We start from the raw sequence: 23518 nt of genomic DNA, 5'->3' as shown, positions 1-23518 counted from the left end.
TCCACCGTCACAGAGAACAGAAGCAGTCACACTCACATTGACCTCAAGTCCCAGATAAACATGTCCAATCCAACAGTGATACACGAGAGGGCAGGTGGAATCATTTTCCAGAATTCGCCCCCCCCCCCGCCATATCATGGAACGTTGGATCAACTTGTTGTGATAATAGCTTTTCGTAAAGTAATCAGTATAGAATTAATTAGGTACAGATTCAGCAATGTGTAAGTATCCATTTGCCCTTTTTTGTAACTTTGTTGGATTAAAATGTGTCAGAAGCACTTTAACCTCACAAGTTGTGAACCTTTGGTGCAAGTAAAAAGTCAGATAGTACAGCTGATTTAAAAATACAGAATTATTCGTAAGTTTCTACTGAGACAAGTCAGAAAACAAAATATTGGGGGAATGTCCAATTCACAGAACAAGCATGTCTTTCGGGACTTGTGGGAGGAAACCGGAGCATCCGGAGGAAACCCACACAGTCACAGGGAAAACGTGCAGACTCTGCATAGGCAGCGACCCAAGCGGGAATAAAACCTTGGAACCTGGCACTGTGAAGCAATCCCCTGATTTACACAATCCCATGGTGTACACCACGCTAGTTTCACACACTCCCCTGGTTTACATGCTCTCCTGGTTTCTCACTCATCTGGTTTGAACACTCAACTGCTGTACACACTCCTCATTTTACACACACTCCTGTTGTGCATCCTCCCCTGGTTCCATACACTCACCTGGTTTATACACACCCCTGGTTTATACACCCCCCTTGCTTTATACACTCCCCGGCTTTATACACCCCCCGGCTTTATACACCCCCCGGCTTTATACGCCCCCCTGCTTTATACGCCCCCCTGCTTTATACGCCCCCCTGCTTTATACACCCCCCTGCTTTATGCACCCCCCTGCTTCATACACCCCCCTGCTTTATACACGCCCCTGCTTTATACACGCCCCTGCTTTAGACACTCCCCTGCTTTAGACACTCCCCTGCTTTATACACTCCCCTGCTTTATTCACCCCCCTGCTTTATACACCCCCTGCTTTATACACCCCCCTGCTTTATACATCCCGCTTTTAGATACATCCCCCTGCTTTATGCACTCCCCTGCTTTATGCACTCCCCTGCTTTATACACTCCCCTGCTTTAGACACTCCCCTGCTTCATACACTCCCCCTGCTTCATACACCGCCCCTGCTTTATACATCCCCCCTGCTTTATACATCCCCCCTGCTTTATACACCCCCCTGCTTTATACACCCCCCTGCTTAATACACCCCCCTGCTTTATACACCCCCTGCTTTATACATCCCGCTGTTTGATACATCCCCCTGCTTTATGCACTCCCCTGCTTTATACACCCCCTGCTTTATACACCACCCTGCTTTATACACCCCCCTGCTTAATACACCCCCCCTGCTTAATACACTCCCCTGCTTTGTACATCCCCTGCTTTATACACCCCCCTGCTTTATACACTCCCCTGCTTTATAGACTCCCCTGCTTTATACACCCCCTGCTTTATACACCACCCTGCTTTATACACCCCCCTGCTTAATACACCCCCCCTGCTTAATACACTCCCCTGCTTTGTACATCCCCTGCTTTATACACCCCCCTGCTTTATACACTCCCCTGCTTTATAGACTCCCCTGCTTTATACAACAACCTGCTTTCATCCCCCTGCTTTATACACTCTGCGGTTTTTTCACTCCCCTGCTTTATAAATCACCCTGCTTCATACACTCCCCCTGCTTCATACACCCCCCCTGCTTTATACACCCCCCTGTTTATACACCCCCCGCTTTATACATCCCGCTGTTTGATACATCCCCCTGCTTTATACACCCCCCTGCTTTATACACCCCCCTGCTTTATACACCCCCCTGCTTTATACACCCCCCTGCTTTATACACCCCCCTGCTTTATACACCCCCCTGCTTTATACACCCCCCTGCTTTATACACCCCCCTGCTTTATACACCCCCCTGCTTTATACACCCCCCTGCTTTATACACCCCCCTGCTTTATGCACCCCCCTGCTTTATGCACCCCCCTGCTTTATGCACTCCCCTGCTTTATGCACCCCCCTGCTTTATGCACCCCCCTGCTTTATGCACCCCCTCCTTTATGCACCCCCTGCTTTATACACGCCCCTCCTTTATGCACCCCCTGCTTTACACACTCCACTGCTCTACACACTCCCCTCGTTTACAAATCCCACTGCTTTATACGTCTTCCTGCTTTAGACACTCCCCTGCTTTATACACCCCCCTGCTTTATACATCCTGTTGTTTGATACATCCCCCTGCTTTATGCACTTCCCTGCTTTATACACCCCCCTGCTTTATACACCCCCCTGCTTTATACACCCCCCTGCTTAATACAACCCCCTGCTTGATACACTCCCCTGCTTGATACACCCCCCTGCTTGATACACCCCCCTGCTTGATACACCCCCCTGCTTGATACACCCCCCTGCTTGATACACCCCCCTGCTTGATACACCCCCCTGCTTGATACACCCCCCTGCTTGTTACACCCCCCTGCTTGATACACCCCCCTGCTTGATACACCCCCCTGCTTGATACACCCCCCTGCTTCATACACCCCCCCTGCTTCATACATCTCCCCTGCTTCATACACTCCCCCCCGGCTTTATACACTCCACTGCTTTATACACCCCCCTGCTTTATACACCCCCCCTGCTTTATTCACCCTCCTGCTTTATACACCCCCCTGCTTTATACACCCCCCTGCTTTATACACCCCCCTGCTTTATACACCCCCCTGCTTTATACACCCCCCTGCTTTATACACCCCCCTGCTTTATACACCCCGCTGCTTTATACACCCCGCTGCTTTATACACCCCCCTGCTTTATACACCCCCCTGCTTTATACACGGCCCTGCTTTATACACCCCCCTGCTTTATACACCCCCCTGCTTTATACACCCCCCTGCTTTATAGATTCCCCCCTGCTTTATACACCCCGCTGCTTTGTACACTCCCCTGCTTTGTACATCCCTCTGCTTTACACACCCCCCTGCTTTATACACTCCCCTGCTTTATAGACTCCCCCCCCGGCTTTATACACTCCCCTGCTTTATACACCCCCCTGCTTTATACACCCCCCTGCTTTATACACCCCCTGCTTTATACACCCCCTGCTTTATACACCCCCCTGCTTCATACACTCCCCCTGCTTCATACATCCCCCTGCTTCATACATCCCCCTGCTTCATACACCCCCCTGCTAGATACACCCCCCTGCTTGATACACCCCCCTGCTTGATACACCCCCCTGCTTGATACACCCCCCTGCTTGATACACCCCCCTGCTTGATACACCCCCCTGCTTGATACACCCCCCTGCTTGATACACCCCCCTGCTTGATACACCCCCCTGCTTGATACACTCCCCTGCTTTATACACCCCCCTGCTTTATACACCCCCCTGCTTTATACACCCCCCTGCTTTATGCACTCCCCTGCTTTATGCACCCCCCTGCTTTATGCACCCCCTCCTTTATGCACCCCCTGCTTTATACACGCCCCTCCTTTATGCACCCCCTGCTTTACACACTCCACTGCTCTACACACTCCCCTCGTTTACAAATCCCACTGCTTTATACGTCTTCCTGCTTTAGACACTCCCCTGCTTTGTACAGTCCCCTGCTTTATGCATCTCCCTGCTTCATGCAATCCCCTGTTTTATACACCCCCCTGCTTTATACACCCCCCCTGCTTTATACACCCCCTGCTTTATACACCCCCCTGCTTTATACACCCCCCTGCTTTATACACCCCCCTGCTTTATACACCCCCCTGCTTTATACACCCCCCTGCTTTATACACCCCCCTGCTTGATACACTCCCCTGCTTGATACACTCCCCTGCTTGATACACTCCCCTGCTTGATACACCCCCCTGCTTGATACACCCCCCTGCTTGATACACCCCCCTGCTTGATACACCCCCCTGCTTGATACACCCCCCTGCTTGATACACCCCCCTGCTTGATACACCCCCCTGCTTGATACACCCCCCTGCTTGATACACCCCCCTGCTTGATACACCCCCCTGCTTGATACACCCCGCTGCTTGATACACCCCCCTGCTTGATACACCCCCCTGCTTGATACACCCCCCTGCTTGATACACCCCCCTGCTTCATACACCCCCCTGCTTCATACATCTCCCCTGCTTCATACTCTTCCCCCCCCCGGCTTTATACACTCCCCTGCTTTATACACCCCCCTGCTTTATACACCCCCCTGCTTTATACACCCCCTGCTTTATACACCCCCCTGCTTCATACACTCCCCCTGCTTCATGCATCCCCCTGCTTCATACATCCCCCTGCTTCATACACCCCCCTGCTAGATACACCCCCCTGCTTGATACACCCCCCTGCTTGATACACCCCCCTGCTTGATACACCCACCTGCTTGATACACCCCCCTGCTTGATACACCCCCCTGCTTGATACACCCCCCTGCTTGATACACCCCCCTGCTTGATACACCCCCCTGCTTGATACACTCCCCTGCTTTATACACCCCCCTGCTTTATACACCCCCCTGCTTTATACACCCCCCTGCTTTATACACCCCCCTGCTTTATGCACTCCCCTGCTTTATGCACCCCCCTGCTTTATGCACCCCCTCCTTTATGCACCCCCTGCTTTATACACGCCCCTCCTTTATGCACCCCCTGCTTTACACACTCCACTGCTCTACACACTCCCCTCGTTTACAAATCCCACTGCTTTATACGTCTTCCTGCTTTAGACACTCCCCTGCTTTGTACAGTCCCCTGCTTTATGCATCTCCCTGCTTCATGCAATCCCCTGTTTTATACACCCCCCTGCTTTATACACCCCCCCTGCTTTATACACCCCCCCTGCTTTATACACCCCCTGCTTTATACACCCCCCTGCTTTATACACCCCCCTGCTTTATACACCCCCCTGCTTTATACACCCCCCTGCTTTATACACCCTCCTGCTTTATACACCCCCCTGCTTTATACACCCGCCTGCTTTATACACCTCCCTGCTTTATACATCCTGTTGTTTGATACATCCCCCTGCTTTATGCACTTCCCTGCTTTATACACCCCCCTGCTTTATACACCCCCCTGCTTTATACACCCCCCTGCTTTATACACCCCCCTGCTTAATACAACCCCCTGCTTGATACACTCCCCTGCTTGATACACTCCCCTGCTTGATACACTCCCCTGCTTGATACACCCCCCTGCTTGATACACCCCCCTGCTTGATACACCCCCCTGCTTGATACACCCCCCTGCTTGATACACCCCCCTGCTTGATACACCCCCCTGCTTGATACACCCCCCTGCTTGATACACCCCCCTGCTTGATACACCCCGCTGCTTGATACACCCCCCTGCTTGATACACCCCCCTGCTTGATACACCCCCCTGCTTGATACACCCCCCTGCTTCATACACCCCCCTGCTTCATACATCTCCCCTGCTTCATACTCTCCCCCCCCGGCTTTATACACTCCCCGGCTTTATACACTCCCCTGCTTTATACACCCCCCTGCTTTATACACCCCCCTGCTTTATACACCCCCCTGCTTTATACACCCCCCTGCTTTATACACCCCCCTTCTTTCCCCCCCCTGCTTTATACAACCCCCTGCTTTATACACCCCCCTGCTTTATACACCCCCCTGCTTTATACACCCCCCTGCTTTATACACCCCCCTGCTTTATACACCCCCCTGCTTTATACACCCCCCTGCTTTATACACCCCCCTGCTTTATACACCCCCCTGCTTTATACACCCCCCTGCTTTATACACCCCCCTGCTTTATACACCCCCCTGCTTTATAGACTACCCCCCTGCTTTATACACCCCGCTGCTTTGTACACTCCCTGCTTTGTACATCCCCCTGCTTTACACCCCCCCTGCTTTATACACTCCCCTGCTTTATAGACTCCCCCCCGGCTTTATACACTCCCCTGCTTTATACACCCCCCTGCTTTATACACCCCCCTGCTTTATACACCCCCTGCTTTATACACCCCCTGCTTTATACACCCCCCTGCTTCATACACTCCCCCTGCTTCATACACTCCCCCTGCTTCATACATCCACCTGCTTCATACACCCCCCTGCTTGATACACCCCCCTGCTTGATACACCCCCCTGCTTGATACACCCCCTGCTTGATACACCCCCCTGCTTGATACACCCCCCTGCTTGATACACCCCCCTGCTTGATACACCCCCTGCTTGATACACCCCCCTGCTTTATACACTCCCCTGCTTTATACACCCCCCTCCTTATTACACCCCCCTGCTTTATACACCCCCTGCTTTATACACCCCCCTGCTTCATACACTCCCCCTGCTTCATACATCCCCCTGCTTCATACATCCCCCTGCTTCATACACCCCCCTGCTTGATACACCCCCCCTGCTTGATACACCCCCCTGCTTGATACACCCCCCTGCTTCATACATCTCCCCTGCTTCATACACTCCCCCCCCCTGGCTTTATACACCCCCCTGCTTTATACACCCCCCCTGCTTTATTCACCCCCCTGCTTTATACACCCCCCTGCTATATACACCCCCCTGCTTTATACACCCCCCTGCTTTATACACCCCCCTGCTTTATACACCCCCCTGCTTTGTACACCCCCCTGCTTTGTACACTCCCCTGCTTTGTACATCCCCCTGCTTTACACCCCCCCCTGCTTTATACACTCCCCTTCTTTATAGACTCCCCCCCCCGGCTTTATACACTCCCCTGCTTTATACACCCCCCTGCTTTATACACCCCCCTGCTTTATACACCCCCCTGCTTTATACACCCCCTGCTTTATACACCCCCCTGCTTCATACATCCCCCTGCTTCATACACCCCCCTGCTTGATACACCCCCCTGCTTTTTACACCCCCCGGCCTTTTACACCCCCCGGCTTTTTACACCCCCCGGCTTTGTACACCCCCCGGCTTTGTACACCCCCCGGCTTTGTACACCCCCCGGCTTTGTACACCCCCCGGCTTTGTACCCCCCCCAGCTTTGTACCCCCCCCAGCTTTGTACCCCCCCCAGCTTTGTACCCCCCCCTGCTTTGTACCCCCCCCTGCTTTGTACCCCCCCCTGCTTTGTACCCCCCCCTGCTTTGTACCCCCCCCTGCTTTGTACCCCCCCCTGCGTTTTACACCCCCCTGCGTTTTACACCCCCCTGCGTTTTACACCCCCCTGCTTTTTATACCCCCCTGCTTTACACACTCCACTGCTCTACACACTCCCCGCGTTTACAAATCCCCCTGCTTTATACGTCTTCCTGCTTTAGACACTCCCCTGCTTTGTACAGTCCCCTGCTTTATGCATTCCCCTGTTTTATACACCCCCCCTGCTTCATACACCCCCCTGCTTCATTCACTCCCCTGCTTTATACACTCCCCTGCTTTATACACTCCCCTGCTTTATACAATCCCCTGCTTTATACACCCCCCTGCATTATACATCCCGCTGTTTGATACATCCCCCTGCTTTATGCACTCCCCTGCTTTATACACCCCCTTGCTTTCATCCCCCTGCTTTATACACTCCGCGGTTTTTTCACTCCCCTGCTTTATACATCCCTCTGCTTCATACACTCCCCCTGCTTCATACACCCCCCTGCTTTATACATCCCCCTGCTTTATACATCCCCCCTGCTTTACACATTCCCCTGCTTTACACACTCCCCTGCTTTATACACCCAGCTGCTTCATACACCCCTCTGCTTTATACACCCCCCTGCTTTATACCCCCCCTGCTTTATACCCCCCCTGCTTTATACACCCCCCTGCTTTATACACCCCCCTGCTTTATACACCCCCCTGCTTTATACACCCCCCTGCTTTATACACCCCCCTGCTTTATACACCCCCCTGCTTTATACACCCCCCTGCTTTATACAACCCCCTGCTTTATACACTCCCCTGCTTTATACACCCCCCTGCTTTATACACCCCCCTGCTTTATACACCCCCCTGCTTCATACACCCCCCTGCTTTATACACCCCCCTGCTTTATACACCCCCCTGCTTTATACACCCCCCTGCTTTATACACACCACTGCTTTATACACCCCCCTGCTTTATACACCCCACTGCTTTATACACCCCCCTGCTTTATACACCCCCCTGCTTTATGCACCCCCCTGCTTTATGCACTCCCCTGCTTTATGCACTCCCCTGCTTTATGCACCCCCCTGCTTTATGCACCCCCCTGCTTTATGCACCCCCTCCTTTATGCACCCCCTGCTTTATACACGCCCCTCCTTTATGCACCCCCTGCTTTACACACTCCACTGCTCTACACACTCCCCTCGTTTACAAATCCCACTGCTTTATACGTCTTCCTGCTTTAGACACTCCCCTGCTTTGTACAGTCCCCTGCTTTATACACCCCCCTGCTTTATACATCCTGTTGTTTGATACATCCCCCAGCTTTATGCACTTCCCTGCTTTATACACCCCCCTGCTTTATACACCCCCCTGCTTAATACAACCCCCTGTTTGATACACTCCCCTGCTTGATACACCCCCCTGCTTGATACACCCCCCTGCTTGATACACCCCCCTGCTTGATACACCCCCCTGCTTGATACACCCCGCTGCTTGATACACCCCCCTGCTTGATACACCCCCCTGCTTGATACACCCCCCTGCTTGATACACCCCCCTGCTTGATACACCCCCCTGCTTCATACATCTCCCCTGCTTCATACACTTCCCCCCCGGCTTTATACACTCCCCTGCTTTATACACCCCCCTGCTTTATACACCCCCCCTGCTTTATTCACCCTCCTGCTTTATACACCCCCCTGCTTTATACACCCCCCTGCTTTATACACCCCCCTGCTTTATACACCCCCCTGCTTTATACACCCCGCTGCTTTATACACCCCGCTGCTTTATACACCCCCCTGCTTTATACACCCCCCTGCTTTATACACCCCCCTGCTTTATACACCCCCCTGCTTTATAGACTCCCCCCCTGCTTTATACACCCCGCTGCTTTGTACACTCCCCTGCTTTGTACATCCCCCTGCTTTACACACCCCCCTGCTTTATACACTCCCCTGCTTTATAGACTCCCCCCCGGCTTTATACACTCCCCTGCTTTATACACCCCCCTGCTTTATACACCCCCCTGCTTTATACACCCCCTGCTTTATACACCCCCTGCTTTATACACCCCCCTGCTTTATACACCCCCCTGCTTTATACACCCCCCTGCTTCATACACTCCCCCTGCTTCATACATCCCCCTGCTTCATACATCCCCCTGCTTCATACATCCCCCTGCTTCATACACCCCCCTGCTTGATACACCCCCCTGCTTGATAGACCCCCCTGCTTGATACACCCCCCTGCTTGATACACCCCCCTGCTTCATACACCCCCCTGCTTCATACATCTCCCCTGCTTCATACACTCCCCCCCCCCCCCCCGGCTTTATACACCCCCCTGCTTTATACACCCCCCTGCTTTATTCACCCCCCTGCTTTATACACCCCCCTGCTTTATACACCCCCCTGCTTTATACACCCCCCTGCTTTATACACCCCCCTGCTTTATACACCCCCCTGCTTTATACACCCCCCTGCTTTGTACACCCCCCTGCTTTGTACACTCCCCTGCTTTGTACATCCCCCTGCTTTATACACTCCCCTGCTTTATAGACTCCCTCCCCGGCTTTATACACTCCCCTGCTTTATACACCCCCCTGCTTTATACACCCCCTGCTTTATACACCCCCCTGCTTCATACACTCCCCCTGCTTCATACATCCCCCTGCTTCATACATCCCCCTGCTTGATACACCCCCCCTGCTTGATACACCCCCCTGCTTGATACACCCCCTGCTTGATACACCCCCCTGCTTTTTACTCCCCCCGGCTTTTTACACCCCCCGGCTTTTTACACCCCCCGGCTTTTTACACCCCCCTGCTTTTTACACCCCCCTGCTTTGTACACCCCCCTGCTTTGTACACCCCCCTGCTTTGTACACCCCCCTGCTTTGTACACCCCCCAGCTTTGTACACCCCCCAGCTTTGTACACCCCCCAGCTTTGTACACCCCCCAGCTTTTTACACCCCCCAGCTTTGTACACCCCCCAGCTTTGTACACCCCCCAGCTTTGTACACCCCCCAGCTTTGTACACCCCCCAGCTTTGTACACCCCCCTGCTTTATACACCCCCCTGCTTTATACACCCCCCTGCTTTATACACCCCCCTGCTTTATACACCCCCCTGCTTTATACACCCCCCTGCTTTATACAGCCCCCTGCTTTATACAGCCCCCTGCTTTATACACCCCCCTGCTTTATACACCCCCCTGCTTTATGCACTCCCCTGCTTTATGCACCCCCCTGCTTTATGCACCCCCTCCTTTATGCACCCCCTGCTTTATACACGCCCCTCCTTTATGCACCCCCTGCTTTACACACTCGACTGCTCTACACACTCCCCTCGTTTACAAATCCCCCTGCTTTATACGTCTTCCTGCTTTAGACACTCCCCTGCTTTGTACAGTCCCCTGCTTTATGCATCTCCCTGCTTCATGCAATCCCCTGTTTTATACACCCCCCTGCTTTATACACCCCCCCTGCTTTATACACCCCCTGCTTTATACACCCCCTGCTTTATACACCCCCCTGCTTTATACACCCCCCTGCTTTATACACCCCCCTGCTTTATACACCCCCCTGCTTTATACACCCCCCTGCTTTATACACCCTCCTGCTTTATACACCCCCCTGCTTTATACACCCACCTGCTTTATACACCCCCCTGCTTTATACATCCTGTTGTTTGATACATCCCCCTGCTTTATGCACTTCCCTGCTTTATACACCCCCCTGCTTTATACACCCCCCCTGCTTCATACACCCCCCTGCTTCATACATCTCGCCTGCTTCATACACTCCCCCCCCCGGCTTTATACACTCCCCGGCTTTATACACTCCCCTGCTTTATACACCCCCCTGCTTTATACACCCCCCTGCTTTATACACCCCCCTGCTTTATACACCCCCCTGCTTTATACACCCCCCTGCTTTATACACCCCCCTGCTTTATACAGCCCCCTGCTTTATACAGCCCCCTGCTTTATACACCCCCCTGCTTTATACACCCCCCTGCTTTATGCACTCCCCTGCTTTATGCACCCCCCTGCTTTATGCACCCCCTCCTTTATGCACCCCCTGCTTTATACACGCCCCTCCTTTATGCACCCCCTGCTTTACACACTCGACTGCTCTACACACTCCCCTCGTTTACAAATCCCCCTGCTTTATACGTCTTCCTGCTTTAGACACTCCCCTGCTTTGTACAGTCCCCTGCTTTATGCATCTCCCTGCTTCATGCAATCCCCTGTTTTATACACCCCCCTGCTTTATACACCCCCCCTGCTTTATACACCCCCTGCTTTATACACCCCCTGCTTTATACACCCCCCTGCTTTATACACCCCCCTGCTTTATACACCCCCCTGCTTTATACACCCCCCTGCTTTATACACCCCCCTGCTTTATACACCCTCCTGCTTTATACACCCCCCTGCTTTATACACCCACCTGCTTTATACACCCCCCTGCTTTATACATCCTGTTGTTTGATACATCCCCCTGCTTTATACACCCCCCTGCTTTATACACCCCCCTGCTTTATACACCCCCCTGCTTTATACACCCCCCTGCTTTATACACCCCCCTGCTTTATACACCCCCCTGCTTTATACACCCCCCTGCTTTATACACCCCCCTGCTTTATACACCCTCCTGCTTTATACACCCCCCTGCTTTATACACCCACCTGCTTTATACACCCCCCTGCTTTATACATCCTGTTGTTTGATACATCCCCCTGCTTTATGCACTTCCCTGCTTTATACACCCCCCTGCTTTATACACCCCCCCTGCTTCATACACCCCCCTGCTTCATACATCTCGCCTGCTTCATACACTCCCCCCCCCGGCTTTATACACTCCCCGGCTTTATACACTCCCCTGCTTTATACACCCCCCTGCTTTATACACCCCCCCTGCTTTATACACCCCCCTGCTTTATACACCCCCCTGCTTTATACACCCTCCTGCTTTATACACCCCCCTGCTTTATACACCCCCCTGCTTTATACACCCCCCTGCTTTATACACCCCCCTGCTTTATACACCCCCCTGCTTTATACACCCCCCTGCTTTATACACCCCCCTGCTTTATACACCCCCCTGCTTTATACACCCCGCTGCTTTATACACCCCCCTGCTTTATACACCCCCCTGCTTTATACACCCCCCTGCTTTATACACCCCCCTGCTTTATACACCCCCCTGCTTTATACACCCCCCTGCTTTATACACCCCCCTGCTTTATACACCCCCTGCTTTATACACCCCCTGCTTTATACACCCCCCTGCTTCATACACTCCCCCTGCTTCATACATCCCCCTGCTTCATACATCCACCTGCTTGATACACCCCCCTGCTTGATACACCCCCCTGCTTGATACACCCCCCTGCTTGATACACCCCCCTGCTTGATACACCCCCCTGCTTGATACACCCCCCTGCTTGATACACCCCCTGCTTGATACACCCCCTGCTTGATACACCCCCCTGCTTGATACACTCCCCTGCTTTATACACCCCCCTGCTTTATACACCCCCCTGCTTTATACACCCCCTGCTTTATACACCCCCCTGCTTCATACACTCCCCCTGCTTCATACATCCCCCTGCTTCATACACCCCCCTGCGTGATACACCCCCCCTGCTTGATACACCCCCCTGCTTGATACACCCCCCTGCTTGATACACCCCCCTGCTTCATACATCTCCCCTGCTTCATACACTCCCCCCCCCGGCTTTATACACCCCCCTGCTTTATACACCCCCCCTGCTTTATTCACCCCCCTGCTTTATACACCCCCCTGCTTTATACACCCCCCTGCTTTATACACCCCCCTGCTTTATACACCCCCCTGCTTTATACACCCCCCTGCTTTATACACCCCCCTGCTTTATACACCCCCCTGCTTTATACACCCCCCTGCTTTATACACCCCCCTGCTTTATACACCCCCCTGCTTTATACACCCCCCTGCTTTATACACCCCCCTGCTTTATACACCCCCCTGCTTTGTACACTCCCCTGCTTTGTACATCCCCCTGCTTTACACCCCCCCCTGCTTTATACACTCCCCTGCTTTATAGACTCCCCCCCCCGGCTTTATACACTCCCCTGCTTTATACACCCCCCTGCTTTATACACCCCCCTGCTTTATACACCCCCTGCTTTATACACCCCCCTGCTTCATACACTCCCCCTGCTTCATACATCCCCCTGCTTCATACATCCCCCTGCTTGATACACCCCCCCCTGCTTGATACACCCCCCCCCTGCTTGATACACGCCCCCATGCTTGATACACCCCCCTGCTTGATACACCCCCCTGCTTTTTACACCCCCCTGCTTTTTACACCCCCCTGCGTTTTACACCCCCCTGCGTTTTACACCCCCCTGCGTTTTACACCCCCCTGCGTTTTACACCCCCCTGCTTTTTATACCCCCCTGCTTTACACACTCCACTGCTCTACACACTCCCCTCGTTTACAAATCCCCCTGCTTTATACGTCTTCCTGCTTTAGACACTCCCCTGCTTTGTACAGTCCCCTGCTTTATGCATTCCCCTGTTTTATACACCCCCCCTGCTTCATACACCCCCCTGCTTCATTCACTCCCCTGCTTTATACACTCCCCTGCTTTATACAATCCCCTGCTTTATACACCCCCCTGCTTTATACATCCCGCTGTTTGATACATCCCCCTGCTTTATGCACTCCCCTGCTTTATACACCCCCTTGCTTTCATCCCCCTGCTTTATACACTCCGCGGTTTTTTCACTCCCCTGCTTTATACATCCCTCTGCTTCATACACTCCCCCTGCTTCATACACCCCCCTGCTTTATACATCCCCCCTGCTTTATACACCCCCCTGCTTTATACATCCCGCTGTTTGATACATCCCCCTGCTTTATGCACTCCCCTGCTTTATACACCCCCTTGCTTTCATCCCCCTGCTTTATACACTCCGCGGTTTTTTCACTCCCCTGCTTTATACATCCCTCTGCTTCATACACTCCCCCTGCTTCATACATCCCCCTGCTTGATACACCCCCCCTGCTTGATACACCCCCCTGCTTGATACACCCCCTGCTTGATACACCCCCCTGCTTTTTACACCCCCCGGCTTTTTACACCCCCCGGCTTTTTACACCCCCCGGCTTTTTACACCCCCCTGCTTTGTACACCCCCCTGCTTTGTACACCCCCCTGCTTTGTACACCCCCCTGCTTTGTACACCCCCCTGCTTTGTACACCCCCCTGCTTTGTACACCCCCCAGCTTTGTACACCCCCCAGCTTTGTACACCCCCCAGCTTTGTACACCCCCCAGCTTTGTACACCCCCCAGCTTTGTACACCCCCCAGCTTTGTACACCCCTCAGCTTTGTACACCCCCCAGCTTTGTACACCCCCCTGCTTTGTACACCCCCCTGCTTTATACACCCCCCTGCTTTATACACCCCCCTGCTTTATACACCCCCCTGCTTTATACACCCCCCTGCTTTATACACCCCCCTGCTTTATACACCCCCCTGCTTTATACACCCCCCTGCTTTATACACCCCCCTGCTTTATACACCCCCCTGCTTTATACACCCCCCTGCTTTATGCACCCCCCTGCTTTATGCACCCCCTCCTTTATGCACCCCCTGCTTTATACACGCCCCTCCTTTATGCACCCCCTGCTTTACACACTCCACTGCTCTACACACTCCCCTCGTTTACAAATCCCCCTGCTTTATACGTCTTCCTGCTTTAGACACTCCCCTGCTTTGTACAGTCCCCTGCTTTATGCATCTCCCTGCTTCATGCAATCCCCTGTTTTATACACCCCCCTGCTTTGTACACCCCCCCCTGCTTTATACACCCCCTGCTTTATACACCCCCCTGCTTTATACACCCCCCTGCTTTATACACCCCCCTGCTTTATACACCCCCCTGCTTTATACACCCTCCTGCTTTATACACCCCCCTGCTTTATACACCCACCTGCTTTATACCCCCCCCTGCTTTATACATCCTGTTGTTTGATACATCCCCCTGCTTTATGCACTTCCCTGCTTTATACACCCCCCTGCTTTATACACCCCCCTGCTTTATACACCCCCCTGCTTAATACAACCCCCTGCTTAATACAACCCCCTGCTTGATACACTCCCCTGCTTGATACACCCCCCTGCTTGATACACCCCCCTGCTTGATACACCCCCCTGCTTGATACACCCCCCTGCTTGATACACCCCCCTGCTTGATACACCCCCCTGCTTGATACACCCCCCTGCTTGATACACCCCGCTGCTTGATACACCCCCCTGCTTGATACACCCCCCTGCTTGATACACCCCCCTGCTTGATACACCCCCCTGCTTGATACACCCCCCTGCTTCATACACCCCCCTGCTTCATACATCTCGCCTGCTTCATACACTCCCCCCCCGGCTTTATACACTCCCCTGCTTTATACACCCCCCTGCTTTATACACCCCCCCTGCTTTATACACCCCCCTGCTTTATACACCCCCCTGCTTTATACACCCCCCTGCTTTATACACCCCCCTGCTTTATACACCCCCCTGCTTTATACACCCCCCTGCTTTATACACCCCCCTGCTTTATACACCCCCCTGCTTTATACACCCCCCTGCTTTATACACCCCCCTGCTTTATACACCCCCCTGCTTTATACACCCCCCTGCTTTATACACCCCGCTGCTTTATACACCCCGCTGCTTTATACACCCCCCTGCTTTATACACCCCCCTGCTTTATACACCCCCCTGCTTTATACACCCCCCTGCTTTATACACCCCCCTGCTTTATACACCCCCCTGCTTTATAGACCCCCCTGCTTTATACACCCCGCTGCTTTGTACACTCCCCTGCTTTGTACATCCCCCTGCTTTACACCCCCCCTGCTTTATACACTCCCCTGCTTTATAGACTCCCCCCCGGCTTTATACACTCCCCTGCTTTATACACCCCCCTGCTTTATACACCCCCCTGCTTTATACACCCCCCTGCTTTATACACCCCCTGCTTTATACACCCCCTGCTTTATACACCCCCCTGCTTCATACACTCCCCCTGCTTCATACATCCCCCTGCTTCATACATCCACCTGCTTCATACACCCCCCTGCTTGATACACCCCCCTGCTTGATACATCCCCCTGCTTGATACACCCCCCTGCTTGATACACCCCCCTGCTTGATACACCCCCCTGCTTGATACACCCCCTGCTTGATACACTCCCCTGCTTTATACACCCCCCTGCTTTATACACCCCCCTGCTTTATACACCCCCTGCTTTATACACTCCCCCTGCTTCATACATCCCCCTGCTTCATACATCCCCCTGCTTCATACATCCCCCTGCTTCATACATCCCCCTGCTTCATACATCCCCCTGCTTCATACACCCCCCTGCGTGATACACCCCCCCTGCTTGATACACCCCCCTGCTTGATACACCCCCCTGCTTCATACATCTCCCCTGCTTCATACATCTCCCCCCCCCCGGCTTTATACACCCCCCTGCTTTATACACCCCCCTGCTTTATTCACCCCCCTGCTTTATACACCCCCCTGCTTTATACACCCCCCTGCTTTATACACCCCCCTGCTTTATACACCCCCCTGCTTTATACACCCCCCTGCTTTATACACCCCCCTGCTTTATACACCCCCCTGCTTTATACACCCCCCTGCTTTATACACCCCCCTGCTTTATACACCCCCCTGCTTTGTACACTCCCCTGCTTTGTACATCCCCCTGCTTTACACCCCCCCCTGCTTTATACACTCCCCTGCTTTATAGACTCCCCCCCCGGCTTTATACACTCCCCTGCTTTATACACCCCCCTGCTTTATACACCCCCCTGCTTTATACACCCCCTGCTTTATACACCCCCCTGCTTCATACACTCCCCCTGCTTCATACATCCCCCTGCTTGATACATCCCCCTGCTTGATACACCCCCCCCTGCTTGATACACCCCCCCCTGCTTGATACACGCCCCCATGCTTGATACACCCCCCTGCTTGATACACCCCCCTGCTTGATACACCCCCCTGCTTTTTACACCCCCCTGCTTTTTACACCCCCCTGCTTTTTACACCCCCCTGCTTTTTACACCCCCCTGCTTTTTACACCCCCCTGCTTTGTACACCCCCCTGCTTTGTACACCCCCCAGCTTTGTACACCCCCTAGCTTTGTACACCCCCCAGCTTTGTACACCCCCCAGCTTTGTACACCCCCCAGCTTTGTACCCCCCCCAGCTTTGTACACCCCCCAGCTTTGTACACCCCCCAGCTTTGTACACCCCCCAGCTTTGTACACCCCCCAGCTTTGTACACCCCCCAGCTTTGTACACCCCCCAGCTTTGTACCCCCCCAGCTTTGTACCCCCCCCTGCTTTGTACCCCCCCCTGCTTTGTACCCCCCCCTGCTTTGTACCCCCCCCTGCTTTGTACCCCCCCCTGCGTTTTACACCCCCCTGCGTTTTACACCCCCCTGCGTTTTATACCCCCCTGCTTTACACACTCCACTGCTCTACACACTCCCCTCGTTTACAAATCCCCCTGCTTTATACGTCTTCCTGCTTTAGACACTCCCCTGCTTTGTACAGTCCCCTGCTTTATGCATTCCCCTGTTTTATACACCCCCCCCTGCTTCATACACCCCCCTGCTTCATTCACTCCCCTGCTTCATTCACTCCCCTGCTTTATACACTCCCCTGCTTTATACAATCCCCTGCTTTATACACCCCCCTGCTTTATACATCCCCCTGTTTGATACATCCCCCTGCTTTATGCACTCCCCTGCTTTATACACCCCCTTGCTTTCATCCCCCTGCTTTATACACTCCGCGGTTTTTTCACTCCCCTGCTTTATACATCCCTCTGCTTCATACACTCCCCCTGCTTCATACACCCCCCTGCTTTATACATCCCCCCTGCTTTACACACTCCCCTGCTTTACACACTCCCCTGCTTTATACACCCAGCTGCTTTATACACCCCCCTGCTTTATACCCCCCCTGCTTTATACCCCCCCTGCTTTATACACCCCCTGCTTTATACACCCCCCTGCTTTATACACCCCCCTGCTTTATACACCCCCCTGCTTTATACACCCCCCTGCTTTATACACCCCCCTGCTTTATACACCCCCCTGCTTTATACACTCCCCTGCTTTATACACCCCCCTGCTTTGTACATCCCCTGCTTTGTACACCCCCCTGCTTTATACACTCCCCTGCTTTAAACATCCCCCTGCTTTATACACCCCCCTGCTTTATACACCCCCCTGCTTTATACACCCCCCTGCTTTATACACCCCCCTGCTTTATGCACCCCCCTGCTTTATGCACTCTCCTGCTTTATGCACTCTCCTGCTTTATGCACTCTCCTGCTTTATGCACTCCCCTGCTTTATGCACTCCCCTGCTTTATGCACTCCCCTGCTTTATAGACTCCCCTGCTTTATACAACCACCTGCTTTCATCCCCCTGCTTTATACACTCTGCGTTTTTTTCACTCCCCTGCTTTATACATCCCCCTGCTTCATACACTCCCCCTGCTTCATACACCGCCCCTTCTTCATACACCCCCCCTGCTTTATACATCCCCCTGCTTTATACACTCCCCTGCTTTAAACATCCCTCTGCTTTATACCACCCCCTGCTTTATACATCCCCCTGCTTTATGCACTCCCCTGCTTTATGCACTCCCCTGCTTTATGCACTCGCCTGCTTTATGCACCCCCCTGCTTCATGCACCCCCCTCCTTTATGCACCCCCCTGCTTTATACACCTCCCTCCTTTATGCACCCCCTGCTTTATGCACCCGCTGCTTGATACACTCCCCTGCTTGATACATCCCCCTGCTTGATACACCCCCCTGCTTTATACACCCCCCTGCTTTATACACCCCCCTGCTTTATACACCCCCCTGCTTTATACACCCCCCTGCTTTATACACCCCCCTGCTTTATACACCCCCCTGCTTTATACACCCCCCTGCTTTATACACCCCCCTGCTTTATACACCCCCCTGCTTTATACACCCCCCTGCTTTATACACCCCCCTGCTTTATACACCCCCCTGCTTTATACACCCCCCTGCTTTATACACCCCCCTGCTTTATACACCCCCCTGCTTCATACACTCCCCTGCTTCATACACTCCCCTTGCTTCATACACTCCCCCTGCTTCATACACTCCCCCTGCTTCATACACCCCCCCTGCTTCATACATCCCCCTGCTTGATACACCCCCCTGCTTGATACACCCCCCTGCTTGATACACCCCCCTGCTTGATACACCCCCCTGCTTGATACACCCCCCTGCTTGATACACCCCCCTGCTTGATACACCCCCTGCTTGATACACCCCCCTGCTTGATACACCCCCCTGCTTGATACACCCCCCTGCTTGATACACCCCCCTGCTTGATACACCCCCCTGCTTGATACATCCCCTGCTTGATACATCCCCTGCTTGATACACCCCCTGCTTGATACAAATCCCTGCTTTATACACCCCCCTGCTTTATACACCCCCCTGCTTTATACACCCCCCTGCTTTATACACCCCCCTGCTTTATACACCCCCCTGCTTTATACAAATCCCTGCTTTATACACATCCCTGCTTTATACACCCCCCTGCTTTATACACCCCCCTGCTTTATACACCCCCCCTGCTTTATACACATCCCTGCTTTATACACATCCCTGCTTTATACACCCCCCTGCTTTATACACCCCCCTGCGTTATACACCCCCCTGCTTTATACACCCCCCTGCTTTATACACCCCCCTGCTTTATACACCCCCCTGCTTTATACACCCCCCTGCTTTATACACCCCCCTGCTTTATACACCCCCCTGCTTTATACACCCCCCTGCTTTATACACCCCCCTGCTTTATACACCCCCCTGCTTTGTACACCCCCCTGCTTTGTACACCCCCCTGCTTTGTACATCCCCCTGCTTTACACACCCCCCTGCTTTATACACTCCCCTGCTTTATACATCCCCTGCTTTATACACCCCCCTGCTTTATACACCCCCTGCTTTATACACCCCCCTGCTTCATACACTCCCCCTGCTTCATACATCCCCCTGCTTCATACATCCCCCTGCTTGATACACCCCCTGCTTCATACACCCCCCTGCTTCATACACCCCCCTGCTTCATACACCCCCCTGCTTGAAACACCCCCCTGCTTGATACACCCCCCTGCTTGATACACCCCCCCTGCTTGATACACCCCCCTGCTTGATACACCCCCCCTGCTTGATACACCCCCCCCTGCTTGATACACCCCCCTGCTTGATACACCCCCCTGCTTGATACACCCCCCTGCTTGATACACCCCCCTGCTTGATACACCCCCCTGCTTGATACACCCCCTGCTTGATACACCCCCCTGCTTTTTACACCCCCCTGCTTTTTACACCCCCCTGCTTTATACACCCCCTGCTTTATACACCCCCCTGCTTCATACACTCCCCCGCTTCATACATCCCCCTGCTTCATACATCCCCCTGCTTGATACACCCCCTGCTTCATACACCCCCCTGCTTCATACACCCCCCTGCTTGAAACACCCCCCTGCTTGATACACCCCCTGCTTGATACACCCCCCTGCTTGATAAACCCCCCTGCTTGATACACCCCCCTGCTTGATACACCCCCCTGCTTGATACACCCCCCTGCTTTATACACCCCCCTGCTTTATACACCCCCCTGCTTTATGCACCCCCCTGCTTTATGCACCCTCCTGCTTTATGCACTCTCCTGCTTTATGCACTCTCCTGCTTTATGCACTCCCCTGCTTTATGCACTCCCCTGCTTTATAGACTCCCCTGCTTTATACAACCACCTGCTTTCATCCCCCTGCTTTATACACTCTGCGTTTTTTTCACTCCCCTGCTTTATACATCCCCCTGCTTCATACACTCCCCCTGCTTCATACACCGCCCCTTCTTCATACACCCCCCCTGCTTTATACATCCCCCTGCTTTATACACTCCCCTGCTTTAAACATCCCTCTGCTTTATACCACCCCCTGCTTTATACACCCCCCTGCTTTATGCACTCCCCTGCTTTATGCACTCCCCTGCTTTATGCACTCGCCTGCTTTATGCACCCCCCTGCTTCATGCACCCCCCTCCTTTATGCACCCCCCTGCTTTATACACCTCCCTCCTTTATGCACCCCCTGCTTTATGCACCCGCTGCTTGATACACTCCCCTGCTTGATACATCCCCCTGCTTGATACACCCCCCTGCTTTATACACCCCCCTGCTTTATACACCCCCCTGCTTTATACACCCCCCTGCTTTATACACCCCCCTGCTTTATACACCCCCCTGCTTTATACACCCCCCTGCTTTATACACCCCCCTGCTTTATACACCCCCCTGCTTTATACACCCCCCTGCTTTATACACCCCCCTGCTTTATACACCCCCCTGCTTTATACACCCCCCTGCTTTATACACCCCCCTGCTTCATACACTCCCCTGCTTCATACACTCCCCTTGCTTCATACACTCCCCCTGCTTCATACACTCCCCCTGCTTCATACACCCCCCCTGCTTCATACATCCCCCTGCTTGATACACCCCCCTGCTTGATACACCCCCCTGCTTGATACACCCCCCTGCTTGATACACCCCCCTGCTTGATACACCCCCCTGCTTGATACACCCCCCTGCTTGATACACCCCCCTGCTTGATACACCCCCCTGCTTGATACACCCCCCTGCTTGATACACCCCCCTGCTTGATACACCCCCCTGCTTGATACACCCCCCTGCTTGATACATCCCCTGCTTGATACATCCCCTGCTTGATACACCCCCTGCTTTATACAAATCCCTGCTTTATACACCCCCCTGCTTTATACACCCCCCTGCTTTATACACCCCCCTGCTTTATACACCCCCCTGCTTTATACAAATCCCTGCTTTATACACATCCCTGCTTTATACACCCCCCTGCTTTATACACCCCCCTGCTTTATACACCCCCCTGCTTTATACACCCCCTGCTTTATACACATCCCTGCTTTATACACATCCCTGCTTTATACACCCCCCTGCTTTATACACCCCCCTGCGTTATACACCCCCCTGCTTTATACACCCCCCTGCTTTATACACCCCCCTGCTTTATACACCCCCCTGCTTTATACACCCCCCTGCTTTATACACCCCCCTGCTTTATACACCCCCCTGCTTTATACGCCCCCCTGCTTTATACGCCCCCCTGCTTTATACACCCCCCTGCTTTATACACCCCCCTGCTTTGTACACCCCCCTGCTTTGTACATCCCCCTGCTTTGTACATCCCCCTGCTTTACACACCCCCCTGCTTTATACACTCCCCTGCTTTATACATCCCCTGCTTTATACACCCCCCTGCTTTATACACCCCCTGCTTTATACACCCCCCTGCTTCATACACTCCCCCTGCTTCATACATCCCCCTGCTTCATACATCCCCCTGCTTGATACACCCCCTGCTTCATACACCCCCCTGCTTCATACACCCCCCTGCTTCATACACCCCCCTGCTTGAAACACCCCCCTGCTTGATACACCCCCCTGCTTGATACACCCCCCCTGCTTGATACTCCCCCCTGCTTGATACACCCCCCCTGCTTGATCCACCCCCCTGCTTGATACACCCCCCTGCTTGATACACCCCCCTGCTTGATACACCCCCTGCTTGATACACCCCCCTGCTTTTTACACCCCCCTGCTTTTTACACCCCCCTGCTTTTTACACCCCCCTGCTTTACACACTCCACTGCTCTACACACTCCCTTCGTTTACAAATCCCCCTGCTTTATACGTCTTCCTGCTTTAGACACTCCCCTGCTTTGTACACTCCCCTGCTTTGTACACCCCCCAGCTTTGTACACCCCCCAGCTTTGTACACCCCCCAGCTTTGTACACCCCCCCAGCTTTGTACACCCCCCAGCTTTGTACACCCCCCAGCTTTGTACACCCCCCAGCTTTGTACACCCCCCAGCTTTGTACACCCCCCAGCTTTGTACACCCCCCTGCTTTGTACACCCCCCTGCTTTGTACACCCCCCTGCTTTGTACACCCCCCTGCTTTGTACCCCCCCCTGCTTTGTACCCCCCCCCGCTTTGTACCCCCCCCTGCTTTGTACCCCCCCCCTGCTTTGTACCCCCCCCCTGCTTTGTACCCCCCCCCTGCTTTGTACCCCCCCCCTGCTTTGTACCCCCCCCTGCTTTGTACCCCCCCCTGCTTTGTACCCCCCCCTGCTTTGTACCCCCCCCCCTGCTTTGTACCCCCCCCTGCTTTGTA

At 53.6% G+C, this 23518-nt stretch overlaps 1 long non-coding RNA gene across 1 annotated transcript in view; it reads left to right on the top strand.

Annotated features, from left to right (window-relative positions):
- LOC140399986 (uncharacterized) overlaps positions 1-23518 on the top strand; it is an 87034-nt gene that overhangs the window by 9844 nt on the left and 53672 nt on the right. The gene's annotated exons all lie outside the window — the stretch shown is intronic.

Source organism: Scyliorhinus torazame, chromosome 24 (genome assembly GCF_047496885.1).
Source record: "Scyliorhinus torazame isolate Kashiwa2021f chromosome 24, sScyTor2.1, whole genome shotgun sequence".
Taxonomy (NCBI): domain Eukaryota; kingdom Metazoa; phylum Chordata; class Chondrichthyes; order Carcharhiniformes; family Scyliorhinidae; genus Scyliorhinus; species Scyliorhinus torazame.
The sequence above is the reverse complement of the archived record's forward strand: the minus strand, read 5'-3'. Positions and strand labels throughout refer to the sequence as shown.